The following is a 15,559-nucleotide window of genomic DNA, read 5'->3' as shown; positions in this document are numbered from 1 at the left end:
ACAGGGCAGTGCCAAGGGATAACACAAGAGCGCAGACTCCTGTACAGCAAATAACAACGCTCAGTAAGCTGCGCCCATGCACCAAGGTGTTATTTTGGACACCTGTGCTGCGTCTCCTTAAAAAGACAAGTCACGCCTCCACTACTGTTTGACAGTATAATGGGCTAAATAGTGTACGTGTTTTATTCAGCGTGTGCAAGGAGCAAAATTAATAGAGCAACCTTTTACTTGTGCAGCATTAATGCTGCACAAGTTGTGGCTCTTGTACCTTGCAACACCTGAGGGGGGGTTAAAGGTTACCTTTGAAATTGGTTCAACTAGGCTTCGGCCTACACTCTGCTCCTCTCCTCCTCCTGCTGCCCCTGGGCTCAAACACCGCTAGTTTTTGCCCAGAAGTGCTAGCTGCACAGAGAAAAACACCAGCCAATGTGTTAGTGGGGTTCAGCACCGCCAGCTGTTCCCCTGCTGTGTAGCCGGCATCGTGTCCAGCACAAGCCACGCTGGCACAACAGACCAAAAGCTGCCACCAGTGCAGGCCTCAGCCTACACTCTGCTCCTCTCCTCCTCCTGCTGACCCTGGGCTCAAACACCGCCAGTTTCTGCCTGGACGTGCTAGCTGCACAGAGAAAAACACCAGCCAATGTGTTAGTGGGGTTCAGCAACGCCAGCTGTTCCCCTGCTGTGTAGACGGCAACGTGACCTGCAAACGCCACGCAGGCACATGAACTGAAATTGAAGGGAGCCTGCCCCCCACCCCCAGGTGTTTCTATGTATAACAGCCACCTTGTTCAGCAGTACTGCTGCATTTGTACAAGGTGGCTGACTTTTTCTCCTTGCCCACGTGGAACTCAACACGTACAAAATGTGTCTCATTAGAGACCATTACAATGTCCCTGAGGTGTGACTTTCCTTTTTAATGACACGCAGCACCCCCATTGTTAGCGCTGCCCGTCTTCTGACATCATTGGTTGGCTGCCTGTGCCTGTGTGTCCGCCCTGCCCGACACAACGCCCCTCGTTGTCTCATATATTTTGACTGCGAGGGTGTGATTGCATTAATGCTGCACAAGGTATGGCTCTTGTACTTTGTAACACCTGAGGGGGGGTTAAAGGTTTCCTTTGAAATTGGTTCAACTAGGCTTCGGCCTACACTCTGCTCCTCTCCTCCTCCTGCTGCCCCTGGGCTCTAACACCGCAAGTTTTTGCCCGGAAGTGCTAGCTGCACAGAGAAAAACACCCGCCATTGTGTCAGTGGGGTTCAGCAACGCCAGCTGTTCCCTCACTGTGTAGCCGGCAAAGTGTCCTGCAAACGCAACGCAGACACAAATCTGCCTCCAGTGCAGGCTTCGGCCTACACTCTGCTCCCCCTGCTTACCCTTTGCTCCAACACAGCTAGTTGGGGCTATAGGAAGACAATCTTTAATAGGCAACGCATCCGGGTTCCAGCACCGCCAGCTGGTTCTCGGCAGTGTTTTTGTCACAGGTACTCCCTCGTGCCAAGCCTGGTTTCAGCACCGTCAGCTGTTTCTGGGTTGTGTCAAGTTCACTGAGATGCCTATGCTTGCCCCGTCGTGGTGCGGTCGGGTTAGCCAACTCCAGGGTGCCTCCAGTTTAGGAGCTTCCTATGTGGGCTGCGTGAATTGGTAGTCAAGGCTGGTTCTGTAGTGCCAGTAGGCCCAGCTCCCCCTGTAGGACTGTTGGGGTTCGGTAACTGCGGCTGCCTCGCGGCCTAGCTGTTCTCCCCTCTCCTGTGGACCTTCGGGTCCACCACCTGGTTCCAGCACCGTCAGCTGGTTCCGGGCCGAGCCTTTGGCTTAGGTGCCTCCTCCTGGGTATCCGAGTTCCGCCAATGTCAGGCGGTCCTTGGTAGTGCTTTTAAGCGCAGGCGCCTACAGTTTAGTAACCGGGTTCCAGCACCGTCAGCTGGTCCTCGGTGCCATTGGCTCTTGCACACTGGGGCAACGCATCCGGGTTCCAGCACCGCCAGCTGGTTCTCGGCAGTGTTTTTGTCACAGGTACTCCCTCGTGCCAAGCCTGGTTTCAGCACCGTCAGCTGTTTCTGGGTTGTGTCAAGTTCACTGAGATGCCTATGCTTGCCCCGTCGTGGTGCGGTCGGGTTAGCCAACTCCAGGGTGCCTCCAGTTTAGGAGCTTCCTATGTGGGCTGCGTGAATTGGTAGTCAAGGCTGGTTCTGTAGTGCCAGTAGGCCCAGCTCCCCCTGTAGGACTGTTGGGGTTCGGTAACTGCGGCTGCCTCGCGGCCTAGCTGTTCTCCCCTCTCCTGTGGACCTTCGGGTCCACCACCTGGTTCCAGCACCGTCAGCTGGTTCCGGGCCGAGCCTTTGGCTTAGGTGCCTCCTCCTGGGTATCCGAGTTCCGCCAACGTCAGGCGGTCCTTGGTAGTGCTTTTAAGCGCAGGCGCCTACAGTTTAGTAACCGGGTTCCAGCACCGTCAGCTGGTCCTCGGTGCCATTGGCTCTTGCACACTGGGGCAACGCATCCGGGTTCCAGCACCGCCAGCTGGTTCTCGGCAGTGTTTTTGTCACAGGTACTCCCTCGTGAAAAGCCTGGTTTCAGCACCGTCAGCTGTTTCCGGGTTGTGTCAAGTTCACTGAGACGCCTATGCTTGCCCCGTCGTGGTGCGGTCGGGTTAGCCAACTCCAGGGTGCCTCCAGTTTAGGAGCTTCCTATGTGGGCTGCGTGAATTGGTAGTCAAGGCTGGTTCTGTAGTGCCAGTAGGCCCAGCTCCCCCTGTAGGACTGTTGGGGTTCGGTAACTGCGGCTGCCTCGTGGCCTAGCTGTTCTCTCCTCACCTGTGGACCTTCGGGTCCACCACCTGGTTCCAGCACTGTCAGCTGGTTCTCGGCAGTGTCTTTTGCTCTTGTACCTTCTGCTCCCCATCCTGGTTCCAGTACTGTCAGCTGGTTCCGGGCAGAGCCTTTGGCTTAGGTGCCTCCTTCTGGGTATCCAAGTTCCACCAACGTCAGGTGGTCCTTGGTAGTGCTTTTTAGCACGGGTACCTCCTGCTTAGTAACCGGGTTCCAGTAACGTCAGCTGGTGCTCGGTAGTTCCATTGGCTCTTGGACCTTCGGCTACCCATCCGGGTTCCAGTACCGTCAGCTGGTTCTCGGCAGTGTCTTTTGCTCTTGTACCTTCAGCTCCCCATCCTGGTTCCAGTAACGTCAGCTGGTTCCGGGCAGAGCCTTTGGCTTAGGTGCCTCCTTCTGGGTATCCGAGTTCCGCCAACGTCAGGCGGTCCTTGGTAGTGCTTTTTAGCACGGGTACCTCCTGCTTAGTAACCGGGTTCCAGTAACGTCAGCTGGTCCTCGGTAGTTCCATAGGCTCTTGAACCTTCGGGTAGCCATCCGTGTTCCAGTTCCATCAGCTGGTTCTTGGAATTTTCTCAGCCTTCTTGTACCTTCTGCTACATTTCCAAGTTGAAGACCCTAAAGTCAATGACCCGGAAGACCACCCCGATGACGACGACGACGGCGGAGACGACGACGACAGCGTAGACGACGACCCTGGAGACGACGACCCTGGAGACGACGACATGGAAGACCGAGAAGCAGAAGAACAAAAGGCTGCAGAACAAAGAGCAGAAGAACATTAAGCATAACACTTAATATCAGAGCAAAAGATATTATCTAAATTATATGCAGAAGAAGACTAAGCAGTGTATGGGGGTGAGTCCGTTCCTCCTCGTGGTGCCCCTGGATAAAGCCTGATGCTGCAGGCCAAACTGAATGCGGACAAATGTAACTTTTGTGACTGGCAGAACGGAAGGTGTAATCTTCAAACTTTTATAGATAACAACTACGGGAATGCCTGTCACAAATGAGAATATGATGAAGAAGTAGAATAGGATGAATAATAATAGTTGAAGAAAATGAATATGTAGAATAGGAAGAATAATAATAGTTGAATAAAATGAATATGAAGAATGTAATAAAAAAAAATTGGCAGAAGATGAAGAAGAAGATGAATAAGGTGAAGAAGTTGATGTCAAAGATGCTGATGATGATGATGAAGATGAAAGTGTGGGAAAAGTTTAAAAAAAAGGGGAAGGGCGTGGAATAGTGAAACATCAATATCTGACAAAATAAAAAAAAAGTTACATAGTCAATATCTTAGTCACTACGAACGTCTTTAAAAAAAAAAAAAAAAGGCTATTCTATTTGATTGCGCTAAACCTCTATGACTTTAATGTCTCCGCCACCTCCCCAAATACATCCTGCATTATTCTTTGTTGTTTTCCTTCATGTAGAATGAACCTACAAGGAAAGAAAGGGTTTATTTTAATTCCGATATTTTGGTCCCATTGACTTGCATTGGGATCGGGTATCGGTATCGGCGATATCCGATATTTTTTGAATATCGGCCGATCCAATCCGATACCGATACTTTCCGATATCGGAAGGTATCGCTCAACACTACTAAACGGTGTAAAATGTAAAAAGATCAAAATGCCATAATTACGTTTTTTTGGTTGCTGCAACATTGCAATAAAATGCAATATCAGGAGATCTATCCGAAAATGGTATCAATAAAAATGTCAACTCGGCACACAAAAAATAAGCCCTCATCCGGCCCCAGATCACGAAAAATGGGACTCTACGGGTCTCGGAAAATGGTGCCATTTTTGTATTACAAACTTTGGAATTTTTTTTCAGTACTTAAATAAAAAAGAACCTAGACATGTTTGATATCTACAAACTCATAATGACCTGGATAATTATAATGGCTGGTCAGTTCTAGCATTTAGTGAACATGGTAAAAAAACAAACAAACAAGAAAAAAAATTGTGTAATTGCACTTTTTTGCAATTTCACCGCACTTGGAATTTTTTTCCTGTTTTTCAGCATACAATATGGTAAAACCAATGGGGTCATTCAAAAGTACAACTCGTGATGCAAAAAAAAGCCCTCACATGACTGTATTGACGGAAAAATAAAAAAAGTTATGGGTCTGGGAAGAAGGGGAGCAAAAAATGAAAACGCAAAAGCGGAAAAACCCAAGGTGGTAAAGGAGTTTAGGAATTAAACAGGGGGCAAAATTCAGTCGGGTGCTCATTCATTTGTATGGAGGAGTCGGTAGAGATGGAGTTGTGCCAACAGCTATCTCATGCGTACAACCAGCTGCGAGTGCAATGTGAGAAACTTGCGCATCAATACCCGGCACTGCTGCCAGCACTCGTGACCGGATTGTGCGGCTGCATAGAAATACATGCAGCTGAACACTCCGGTCCCAAGTGCTGGCAGCAGTGCCGGGTATTGAGGCGCGAGACTCACGCGAGGTTCTCGCATTGCACTCGCAAGTGTGACCTCGGCCTTAGTCAGATCTTCGGTGAAGGTTCGTTAACTTTACAGATGACTAGTTCTTGGCAGCTGGCTTTTTTTGATATGATTTGAGAAGGTTCCATCATGGTAACCTCAGGTTTAGCAGAGCCATGCTAATATATCCCCACTTGGACTAACTTTTCTGCAGAGAAGTAGGAGCCTCAGACAAATTTGTTATATGTTCCTTTGGGCGGTCTTTGTACAATTTGGTGAATTCGTCCCAATATTTTGAAGAAATATTTTACCAAAAGTACCAGAACTACTTTCTGTAAGAACGTTGCAATTTTTCTTCCTATCAGTTGTGAACATCAGACCAGTCCAGTAGTGTTTGCATTCTCACGTTGCTAGCGGCGCCTCTCCTGGTGTGTAATCTAGCTCGTTAATGTCAGAGTAATTATGAAACCTCATCCCTGTGACATTAACATTGGTTTAATTAGGGGTAAAGATAATTGATGTGCTTAGTAAGAACAATGGATGATTAACAATACATTTTTCACCCTGCATTTTCTGCCTTACTTGGTTTTGATGCGAGCATTGTAAATAATCTGACAGCGAGACGATCGGCTGTTGTGATAACGTGTGAATGAAACAAAGAAATCGTTAAAATCTTTTATCTTGAAATGGAACTAATTAAGAGAAATTATAATGAATTAATTTTTTTTAAGTGGATTTTGAACGATTATTGCCTTTTTTCTTTTGATATTATGCGCACAATGTGTCACCAGATGTGATATTTTTGGTTCCACCCACTTGTCTTCCATCATTAGTACAGGTGGCAGGTTCCAGATATCTTGTCAGCTGTAGCATGTCAATAGTTAACTCATTTCCTAATTCACTTTTACAGTGACCAGACGTGGTCTTAATCCAAAATAATTCTCCAAATCTCCTGCATAGACAAAAGGCTCGAATTATCCGTGTTTTTGTGTCTTTTTTTAGTCTATTTCTGCGAGTTTTGAATCTAATTTTTGTTTGCGCCATATTCATCTTTTCATTTGCACCTCTTTTAAACTTAATTTTTTATATTTTTGTCTTCTTTTTGTTCTTTGCCATTGTGGGCAGAGTTTAGGCTTTCTGGATGTTTTTGGATGATACATTATTTGCAACTTTCCACAATTTTTCTCCAGCGTATTCTATTTCCCCTTGGAGTGATTTTATGTATGTCGGAAAATGTTTACTAAATGTTTTGCAAAACGTACGACTTTTTGTGTTAAGTCGTAAAAAAAGTTTGAAGGTAAAAATAATGAGCATTTGTTAACTTTGCACAAAATGAATGAACCGTGTGCCCCATTTTGAAGAATTTGGAGCAAAAAATATCAACACCACAAAACAGAGAAAAGTGGCTTAAAAAAAACCAACTCTAAGGCTATGTGCACACGTTCAGGATTTCTCGCAGAAAATTCCTGAGAAAAACCTGAAATTTTCTGCAAGAAATCTGCATGCGTTTTTGCCGCGTTTTTGATGCGTTTTTTTTCGGACATTTCCCAATGCATTTTGTAGTGGGAAATCCGCAAAAAACCCCGCAAAATTAATGAACATGCTGCGTTTTTTTACCGTGATGCATTTTTTTCGCGGAAAAAAACGCATCATGTGCACAAAAGATGCGGAATTCATTCTAAATGACGGGATGCTTATTGTATGCTTTTTTTTGCGGTTTTATAGCGTTTTTATCGGGAAAAAACGTGAAAAAACAGCAACATGTGCACACAGCCTTAGAATTAAAGGGAACCTGACAGCAGATACAAGCTGCCCTGTGACTAGTTGGAAAAGCCAGTCCCTGGAAGCCTCTCCCCGACCGCTCCGGTGACACCCTAGGTAACCGATTGTTACAGTGGCATTGCTTTCCTCATGGGGAGAGTGATGTCATGCTTGGAAGCGAGGAAGGATCTTTTTAACAGGTATTCAGCACATACAACACCATTCTGACTCCAGGCTCTACACACGACTTCAGGGGAGCTGCTCTCTCTGGTCGTGAGGAGGAGTCAGTTGTTAGGAAGTTGATAGGTAGTTGGAGTTAGACAGTTGGTGATAGGAGAGCGAAGAGAAAGGAAGGAAAGCTGGGGCCGTGCAGACGAGTGATTCTGCAGCTCCTGGAAAGGGAAAAGAGCAGAGCAACTTGTAAAGAGACTGAAATGAGGAAGGATCAAAGCCGAAGGGAAGAGCTGGAGAGAGAAGTTGTGACTGAACTTCCTCCACGATGAGCACATATACCGGTAGACCGAGGTTGTGGGGGTAACTTCATGCCCCACCCCACGGCAGAAACCGCCGGACAGTTAGATTTCAAGTTACCTGTCCACCATTAACACTCAAGTACACAGTAACAGATAGATCACGGGTCGTGATCCTGTAAGAAGGCTAGAGTTACCTGTCATACGGGTTAGTGTCCTACCTGAAGGAGGACAGAGAGAGAACATGAGGTACTTGTGTGAGGCCTAAGGCAGCAAGGGACTACAACAACATTGCGCTAGAGGCTTCCAACTCCACCTGGTTAGGTTTCCTGAGATGCTTCCAAGCGAGCCAGACCACCACCATCAGCGCCTGTGATCCAGTACTCTGGACTCTGGCTGCCTGAATCATACAGTAAAGCGGTAAAGAGACTGCAACCCTGTGTCCTCCGTTTCTTTCTACACCTCCTACCACCTGTCCCTACTACACCTGGAGCCCTAGTTACCCAGCTTCACCTGTGGGAAGCCATACCTTCCCTGCTGCCATAACATCACCCCAGTGGACCCCTTTAAGAAGCGTTGGTCACCACTGACAAAATACCACAGGTGGCGTCACAAACTTTTATTATTTCACACACCCCTTTAAAGACCTTTGCTTTTACATAGGCACCCAAGGCCATGGACTGGGTCACCACCGCCGTGACACATCCCTTTAAGTACCGATACCGAGTACCCCAAGGCCCTGGCGGGCGTTCCATTTTGGCATCACAAACAGGATAGACCGACCCAGCAAACTGGGTCTTGTGCGCCTAAGAGACTGTACTTAAATGAGAGTCTTTATTAAATTGTGTGCCAGAGACTTTAATGAGCTTTTAAAACATCGCCATAACTGCGTCACTTGGTGCGTGCGATACAATTTTCAAAACTGCCGCCAAAAACGGCTGCCATAAAGAGCGCAGGAAAAGAGGGGCATGCTATCGTGGGCGGAGCCTGAAGAAAGAGCACAAAGGATGCTGCACTCCGTGTTCAGCCATACGCAAGAAGCCAGAAACCCTGGCAGGAGAACCGGAAGGGGCACCGAACAGAGCGTCAGCAAGATAGCTGCAGACGCCAGTAACCAGACGACAGGCTTGGCTGAGGTTAGCACGAGGGAAGGGATATGTCCAGCCTGGGTGGAGATGCAACACTGGCAGAAGACACAGCCGCAGCCCCAATGATGCCACCAGACCCTGCGGTGGCCGCAGCGCCCATAAACCGGCCGGAACCAGCCTGTTGTGAATTCTGTGGCGGAGCTCCCTCCTGTGGTCACAAGTGGTACTTCGGCTGATTCTCTCTGGGAGCTTCCGTTTGTGGAGGAAACTGGTACTGCTGCTTCTGAGTTTCCTTCCTCAGGTGATCTGGTGAGGTCGTTAGGTGCTTCTCTACTTAACCCCACCTAATGCTTTGATTCATGCTTCCTGTCAATGTTCCAGTGTTGGACTTGTGTTTCTCTGGATCATTCCTGTGGCCTGCTGCTCTGCATAGCTAAGTGCTTCTTTGCTATTTGTTGCTATTTTTTCTGTCCAGCTTGTCTATTTGTTTTGCTGGAAGCTCTGGGACGCAAAGGGTGTACCTCCATGCCGTTAGTTCGGTACGGAGGGTCTTTTTGCCCCTTTGCGTGGTTTTCTTTAGGGTTTTGTGTAGACCGCAAAGTTATCTTTCCTATCCTCGTTCTGTCTAGAATATCGGGCCTCACTTTGCTGAATCTATTTCATCCCTACGTTTGTCTTTTCATCTTACTCACAGTCATTATATGTGGGGGGCTGCCTTTTCCTTTGGGGTATTTCTCTGAGGCAAGGTAGGCTTATTTTTTCTATCTTCAGGCTAGTTAGTTCCTCAGGCTGTGCCGAGTTGCATAGGTAGCGTTAGGCGCAATCCACGGCTGCCTCTAGTTGTGTTTGGAGAGGATCAGGGATTGCGGTCTGCAGAGTTCCCACGTCTCAGAGCTCGTTCTATTATTTTGGGTTATTGTCCTATCACTGTATGTGCTCTGACCTCCATGTCCATTGTGATACTGAATTGCCTCGCATAACACCAGCCACAGCTACAGCTCCCATAATGCCCTTATCCATTCCCCATATACCGGGAGCAGCCAGGCTGCCACAATATTCAGGAGAGTCCCACACGCTGAGTGACTTTAATGAAATGCTCTGCAGCCTATTTGAAGTATATCCCTTGACAGAACATCAAAAGGTCAGCATCCTAACTGGCCAACTATTTGGCGCAGCCCAAAGAGAAGTAAAATCCTGGCTGGATATTGAAAAAGGGCCTGTGGAGCAGATATTTGCCAAACTTAAGGACACTTTTGACACTTGCACTACAGCAGAAATAAAAATGAGATTCTTTTGATGTAACAGAAGGTGCTGGACAGTATACGGGACTATGCCCTTAACCAAAATTGTGCAGTCCATGCAAGTGTCCCCAAAGGAGTAGATCCAGCTGGCTTCCAGTCCAGAAGGATGCAGGCCTGAGGACCTGCCCTAGAACAAGAAGTAAAAGTGTTACTAATGTAGTGTTGTGCACTTGCAAAATGTTTGCACTTGTGTTATGTAACATCCAAGAAAGAAAACTCCCATAAAGGGAAGCAAAGTTATTTTCTGCACTTGTATATATGTTCCTGCAATGTTTAAGAAAACTGCCTCCTATAAAGGGAATAAAAGTTTACATAACCTATTGTAAAGCATAGTTTAGGTTTATTGCATATGTCTTTAACCATTTATTGTCTTTTGTTTTCCCAGTCTGGGAGTACTGGATTTAGCGGGGGGTGGGGGGGGGGAGTGTAACACCCCAGGTAACCTGTTGTTACAGTGGCATTGCTTTTCTCATGGGGAGAGTGATGTCATGCTTGGAAGCAAGGAAGGGACCCCTTTAACAGGTATTCAGCACATACAACACCATTCTGACTTCAGGTCAGAAGGGGGAGCTCTACACCTGACTTCAGGGGAGCTGCTCTCTCTGGTCAGGAGGAGGAGTCAGTTGCTAGGCAGTTGGAGTTAGACAGTTGGTGAGAGGAGAGCGAAGAGAGAGGAAGGAAAGCTGAGGCTGTGCAGATGAGTGATTCTGCAGCTCCTGGGAAGGAAAAAGAGAGCAGAGCAACTTGTAAAGAGACTGAAAGGAGGAAGGAGCGAAGCCGAAGGGAAGAGCTGGAGAGAGAAATTGTGACTGAACTTCCGCCACGATGAGCGCATATACTGGTAGCCAGAAGACCGAGGTTGTGGGGGTAACTTCATGCCACATGGCAGAAACCGGCAGACAGCTAGATTTCCAGTTACCTGTCCACCATTAACATCCGAGGACACAGTAACAGATAGAGCCCGGGTCGTGATAGAGATCCTGTAAAAAGACTCGAGTTACCTGTCGAACGGGTTAGTGTCCTACCAGAAGGAGGACAGAGAGAGAACGTGAGGACCTTGTGCAAGGCCTAAAGCAGCAAGGGACTACAACAACACAGCGCTAGAAGGAAGGCTTCCAACTCCACCTGGTTAGGGGGATTCCTGAGGCGCTTCGCCAGCCGGACAACCAGCACCTGTGATCCAGTACTCTGGACTGTGGCTGCCTGAATCATACAGTAAAGAGGTAAAGAAACTGCAACCCTGTGTCCTCCGTTTCTTTCTACACCACCTACCACCTGTTCCTACTACTGGCCCTGGGGACCCAGCTTCACCTGTGGGAAGCCATACCATCCCTGCTGCCATAACATCTCCCCAGTGGACCCCTTTAAGCAGCGTTGGTCACCCCTGACCAAATACCACAGGTGGTGTCACCAACTTTTATTTCACACACCCCTTTAAAGAGCTTTCGTTTAACATGGGCACCCAGGGCCACGGACCGGGTCACCGCCGCCATGACACATTCCTTTAAGTACCGGACCCGGTACTGACTACCCCACAGCCCTGGCGAGCATTCCACTTCCCTTGAGTGAGAGATCTCTCCTAGCATTCCTGTCATTCATTGGCAGCGGGCGGGGAAGAGCTGTCAGGTACCTACCATTTCAAATAGTTTCCCACGCGGCTTTGTTACCATTAACTTCTAAAATATGTCAAGCATGCGCTGCTGAAATCATGCAGCCAGTGTGTGATTTATTATTATTTTTATTTATTGTTATAGCACCATTTATTCCATGGCGCTTTACATGTGAGGAGGGGTATATGGAGTGCCCCCAGACACAGGGCCGCGGGGTACTCGGTCCGGGGTTGTAACGGTGGCTAGACCCGGTCCGTGACCCTGCTAAGGGGCATCCAATAAAAGGTGATAGTGCTTAGTGCAGAACGCGAGGAATAACAAGGACACAGGGTTGCAGTTTCTTTACCTTTTTACTGAAGGTTTCGGGATCCACAATCCAGAGCACTGCTAACAGGGCTGGCTGAGACCAGCCGGTCCGAAGGCAATCCAGAGTTCCCTTTTCAGGTGGAAATCAGTGTCTACCTTCTAGCGCCTGTGTGTTGTAGTCCTTCCCTGCTGAGCACCACGGGATAGTCCTCACAACTGTCGTATCTGTCCTCTCTCTTCTCTCCGTCCCCCAGTATAATATGGCTAGGAGGCACCCGTATGACAGGTAGGCCTGGAGTTAGTCTGGGACCCTAGCGATGCCCCTCTCCCACGATTGCCTCCTATGTCCGTTCAGGCGATTTAAGTTAGACAGCCAACCTGAAGTTAACTGTCCTGCTGCTGTTTGAAGTAATGTGTAGAGTCTGTTACTTCCTCGGTGCTCCGGCCACCGGCTACGAGCTTCAGTAGGATGTTGCCGTTCTCGGGGCACGACTCCTACTGGCTCTATCTCCTTTGTACTCTGATCCCGTTTCTCACTGCTCCACAGTGTCCTTCTCTTCGTGTCCTTTCTAAGATGCCGTCGCAAGGTAGTGCAGGCGCGGCTCTGTAACAATCAGTCCTTTCTGCTAGGCCCCTGTCCGGAACCCACCTCTGACATGTCCTCCCTGGAGCTCTCCCAGGCTACTTTCTGTCTCAACTTCCTATCCGACCCCTAGTTTTACCAGTGTGAGGAGTGACCTAGTAAATAGTGCCTTTTGCTCCCCCTAGTGGCCGGAGTGTGAAGTGTAATGTGTGCTTGTGATACCTGGTCAGATGAACTCCTTTAGTGCAATCAGACATAACATCACCCTCCTTAGCGGCAGAGCAACATTACTGCAACGACCAGGTCTCTGGGGCGCTGCACTCCCCCCCGGTTAAATCTAGTACTCCTGGAAAGACTGGGAAAAGAAGAATAACAAAACATGTTAGTGAAAACATACAAAAATTTCCAAATACTATGAACAAGTAAATATAACAGTGCTTCCCTTTATGGGAGGTGAGGACACTTGGACGTTGCAAAAGGTTGGCCATGCATAGTTCATGACTCTCAGTTCAGTAGGTGCAACCTTGAAGTAGCAGGGACCCCGGGTAAACAAAGGGGCCCCTGTGAAAGTTTTGGAGTGATTCACTGTCCATCACACCATTGTCCATTCTTAACCCATAACAAAGATATTTACACAAACATTTTCAACCAAATAGTAACTATCGTTAATATCTCCAAGCTTTGTAGCGAAGTGGAGTCTGATTCTTAGTGCTACGCGTGGACCTCCGCAGCACAGGGGTTGCTACTGGCCTAACAGGGTCCGCTACGCTTGCTATCGCTAGTGTAGTGCACTGTCTTCTAGCTACACTTCTAGTGAGTCTGGGCAGCACTGACATGCTGGAGTCCTCAGAGCTGTCACTACTAATGGTGGGCATGGCAGATTCACCGATAGCAGAGGGAGGGCTTGCTGGTTCGACTGTTGGCATCGCATCTTCTGTTGGGGTCGGCTGCGCTTGCGGGTCCGGATGCCCTGGCACCACGTCTAACTCTGGCAGTTTCAGTTGACGAAACGTTAAGACAGGTACCACAATGGCCTGATTTATTTGAATCCACGACTGGGGAAAATCGCCAAGGACAGTGTGTATCATCTTTTCCTCTTCCACGGGCGTAGAAGTTTCGGGATCTGTTTCCCCATCTCTCAGCTTATCAGGGCATATTTTGAGGTGGTCTCTGGATATGGCTGTTGAGGTTTCCCCTCTGTCTTTACTGATGAGGCAGACCTTCGTATTGTCGAAATCGGAGGGCAGACTGGTATACGGTTCTGCTTCCCATTGGTCATCAAGCTTCTGTAGTCTCCTCTTTCGTTTGAGTACCTGCTCACTGGGTGACAATGGAGCCGCGGGAGCATACTGATTGTAGTCCCTTTCTTGTTTTTGTCTGGCTTGGGTGAGACTTCTTTCTACACATTCCTGTACTTCACGGTACTGTTGCTGCCTCTCGGTATCCCAATCCGCATCTGGCGATATATCTTCGGGGGTCAGGACCCCCATGTCCAGATCGACGGGCAACTTGCTAGACCTTCCTCGCATCAGGTACGCTGGGGTGCAGTTGGTGGAATTCACCGGGATGTGGTTGTACATGTCTACCAAGTCTGGTAACTTTGTGGGCCACAAGTTCTGCTCCACTACCGGTAAGGTCTTCAGTAAGTCGATCACCACTTGGTTCATCTTCTCACACATCCCGTTGGTTTGTGGATGGTACGGCGTGGTTCTGATCTTCTTACACCCGTACAAATTGCAGAACTCCTGGAACATCTCCGCTTCAAATGCTGGTCCCTGATCAGTTAGCACCTTCTCCAGGTACCCATGGGGTCTACAGAAGTACTGCTGGAAGGTTTTGGCAGCAGTCCTAGCTGTTAATTCTTTGACTGGTATGACTACCAGGAATCTGGAGTAGTGGTCCACAATGGTGAGAGCGTAGAGATAACCTGACCGGCGCGACCAATTCGAGCGGCCGTTTGGTGATGATGGGCCGCAAGGGAGCCCGTTGGCTGTCACGATCCTTCTGGTGTAGGCTACAGGGGCCACACTCTCGACACCACTTCTCGATGGCTTTCTTCATGCCAATCCAGTAGAACCTCCCACGGAGTAGCCTCTCCAGTTTTCTCCACCAGAAGTGTCCTGCCCCATCGTGGTACGCTCTCAGGACCATTGGCACATCTCGTCTTGGGACTACGATCTGCCATACCAATTCATGAGTGCGTGGGTCGATGCTCCTCCGGCACAGCTTGCCATTGTGGATAAACAGTTTGCCCCTCTCCTTCCACAACTGTAATGCCTCTGGTGGATCATCCGGACCGGGATGCAAACCTGCCTGCGTCAGGAGCTCTTTCACTCGACGGACCGCAGGGTCGCCATCCTGGTTCTCTGTCCACCCATGATGGGGCAGGGGATCCAACAGGGCGCCTTGTTGATTCCTGCGCCTGCTCCTCACTTGATGGGAACACTGGGTTGCCTTGGGGCGATGGAAAGCGGGCAGCTCTACCTCTTCAAATGCTTCTGGATCCTCCCCCGTTTCAGGCAAGTGAGGCATCCGGGACAATGCATCGGCATTCGCATTCTTGTGCCCTGCCCGGTACTTGATGGTGAAATCGTAATTGGACAACCGGGCCATCCACCACTGCTCCAAGGCATCGAGTTTCACTGTGTCCAAGTGCGTTAGCGGATTATTATCCGTGAAGACGGTGAATTTTGCTGAGGCCAGGTAGTGCTTGAACCTCTCCGTCACGGCCCAAACGACAGCGAGGAACTCCAGCTTAAAGGAACTGTAGTTGTCAGGGTTTCATTCAGTGGGGCGAAGTCTCCTGCTGGCATAGGCAATCACTCTTTCCTTGCCCTTCTGGACCTGGGACAGCACAACTCCCAGCCCCACGTTGCTGGCATCCGTATACAATACAAACGGCTGCTCATATTCAGGGTAGGCTAGTCCCTCTTCTCCTGTCAGCTCCAACTTTAAGCAGGTGAAGGTTTTTTCAGTCCATCGTTCCAATCAAACGGGGTATACTTGCCCTTGGGCTTCTTGGGTTGGCCCACCAACAGGTCTTGCAACGGTGCGGCCTTCTTGGTGAAATCTTTGATAAACCTCCGGTAGTAACCTACCAACCCAAGGAACTGTCAGACTTCATGGAGATTACCGGGCTGCGGCCAGTCCCTTATCACCGTGACCTTGT

This window comes from Ranitomeya imitator, chromosome 6, assembly GCF_032444005.1.
Source record: "Ranitomeya imitator isolate aRanImi1 chromosome 6, aRanImi1.pri, whole genome shotgun sequence".
NCBI lineage: Eukaryota > Metazoa > Chordata > Amphibia > Anura > Dendrobatidae > Ranitomeya > Ranitomeya imitator.
The sequence above is the reverse complement of the archived record's forward strand: the minus strand, read 5'-3'. Positions refer to the sequence as shown.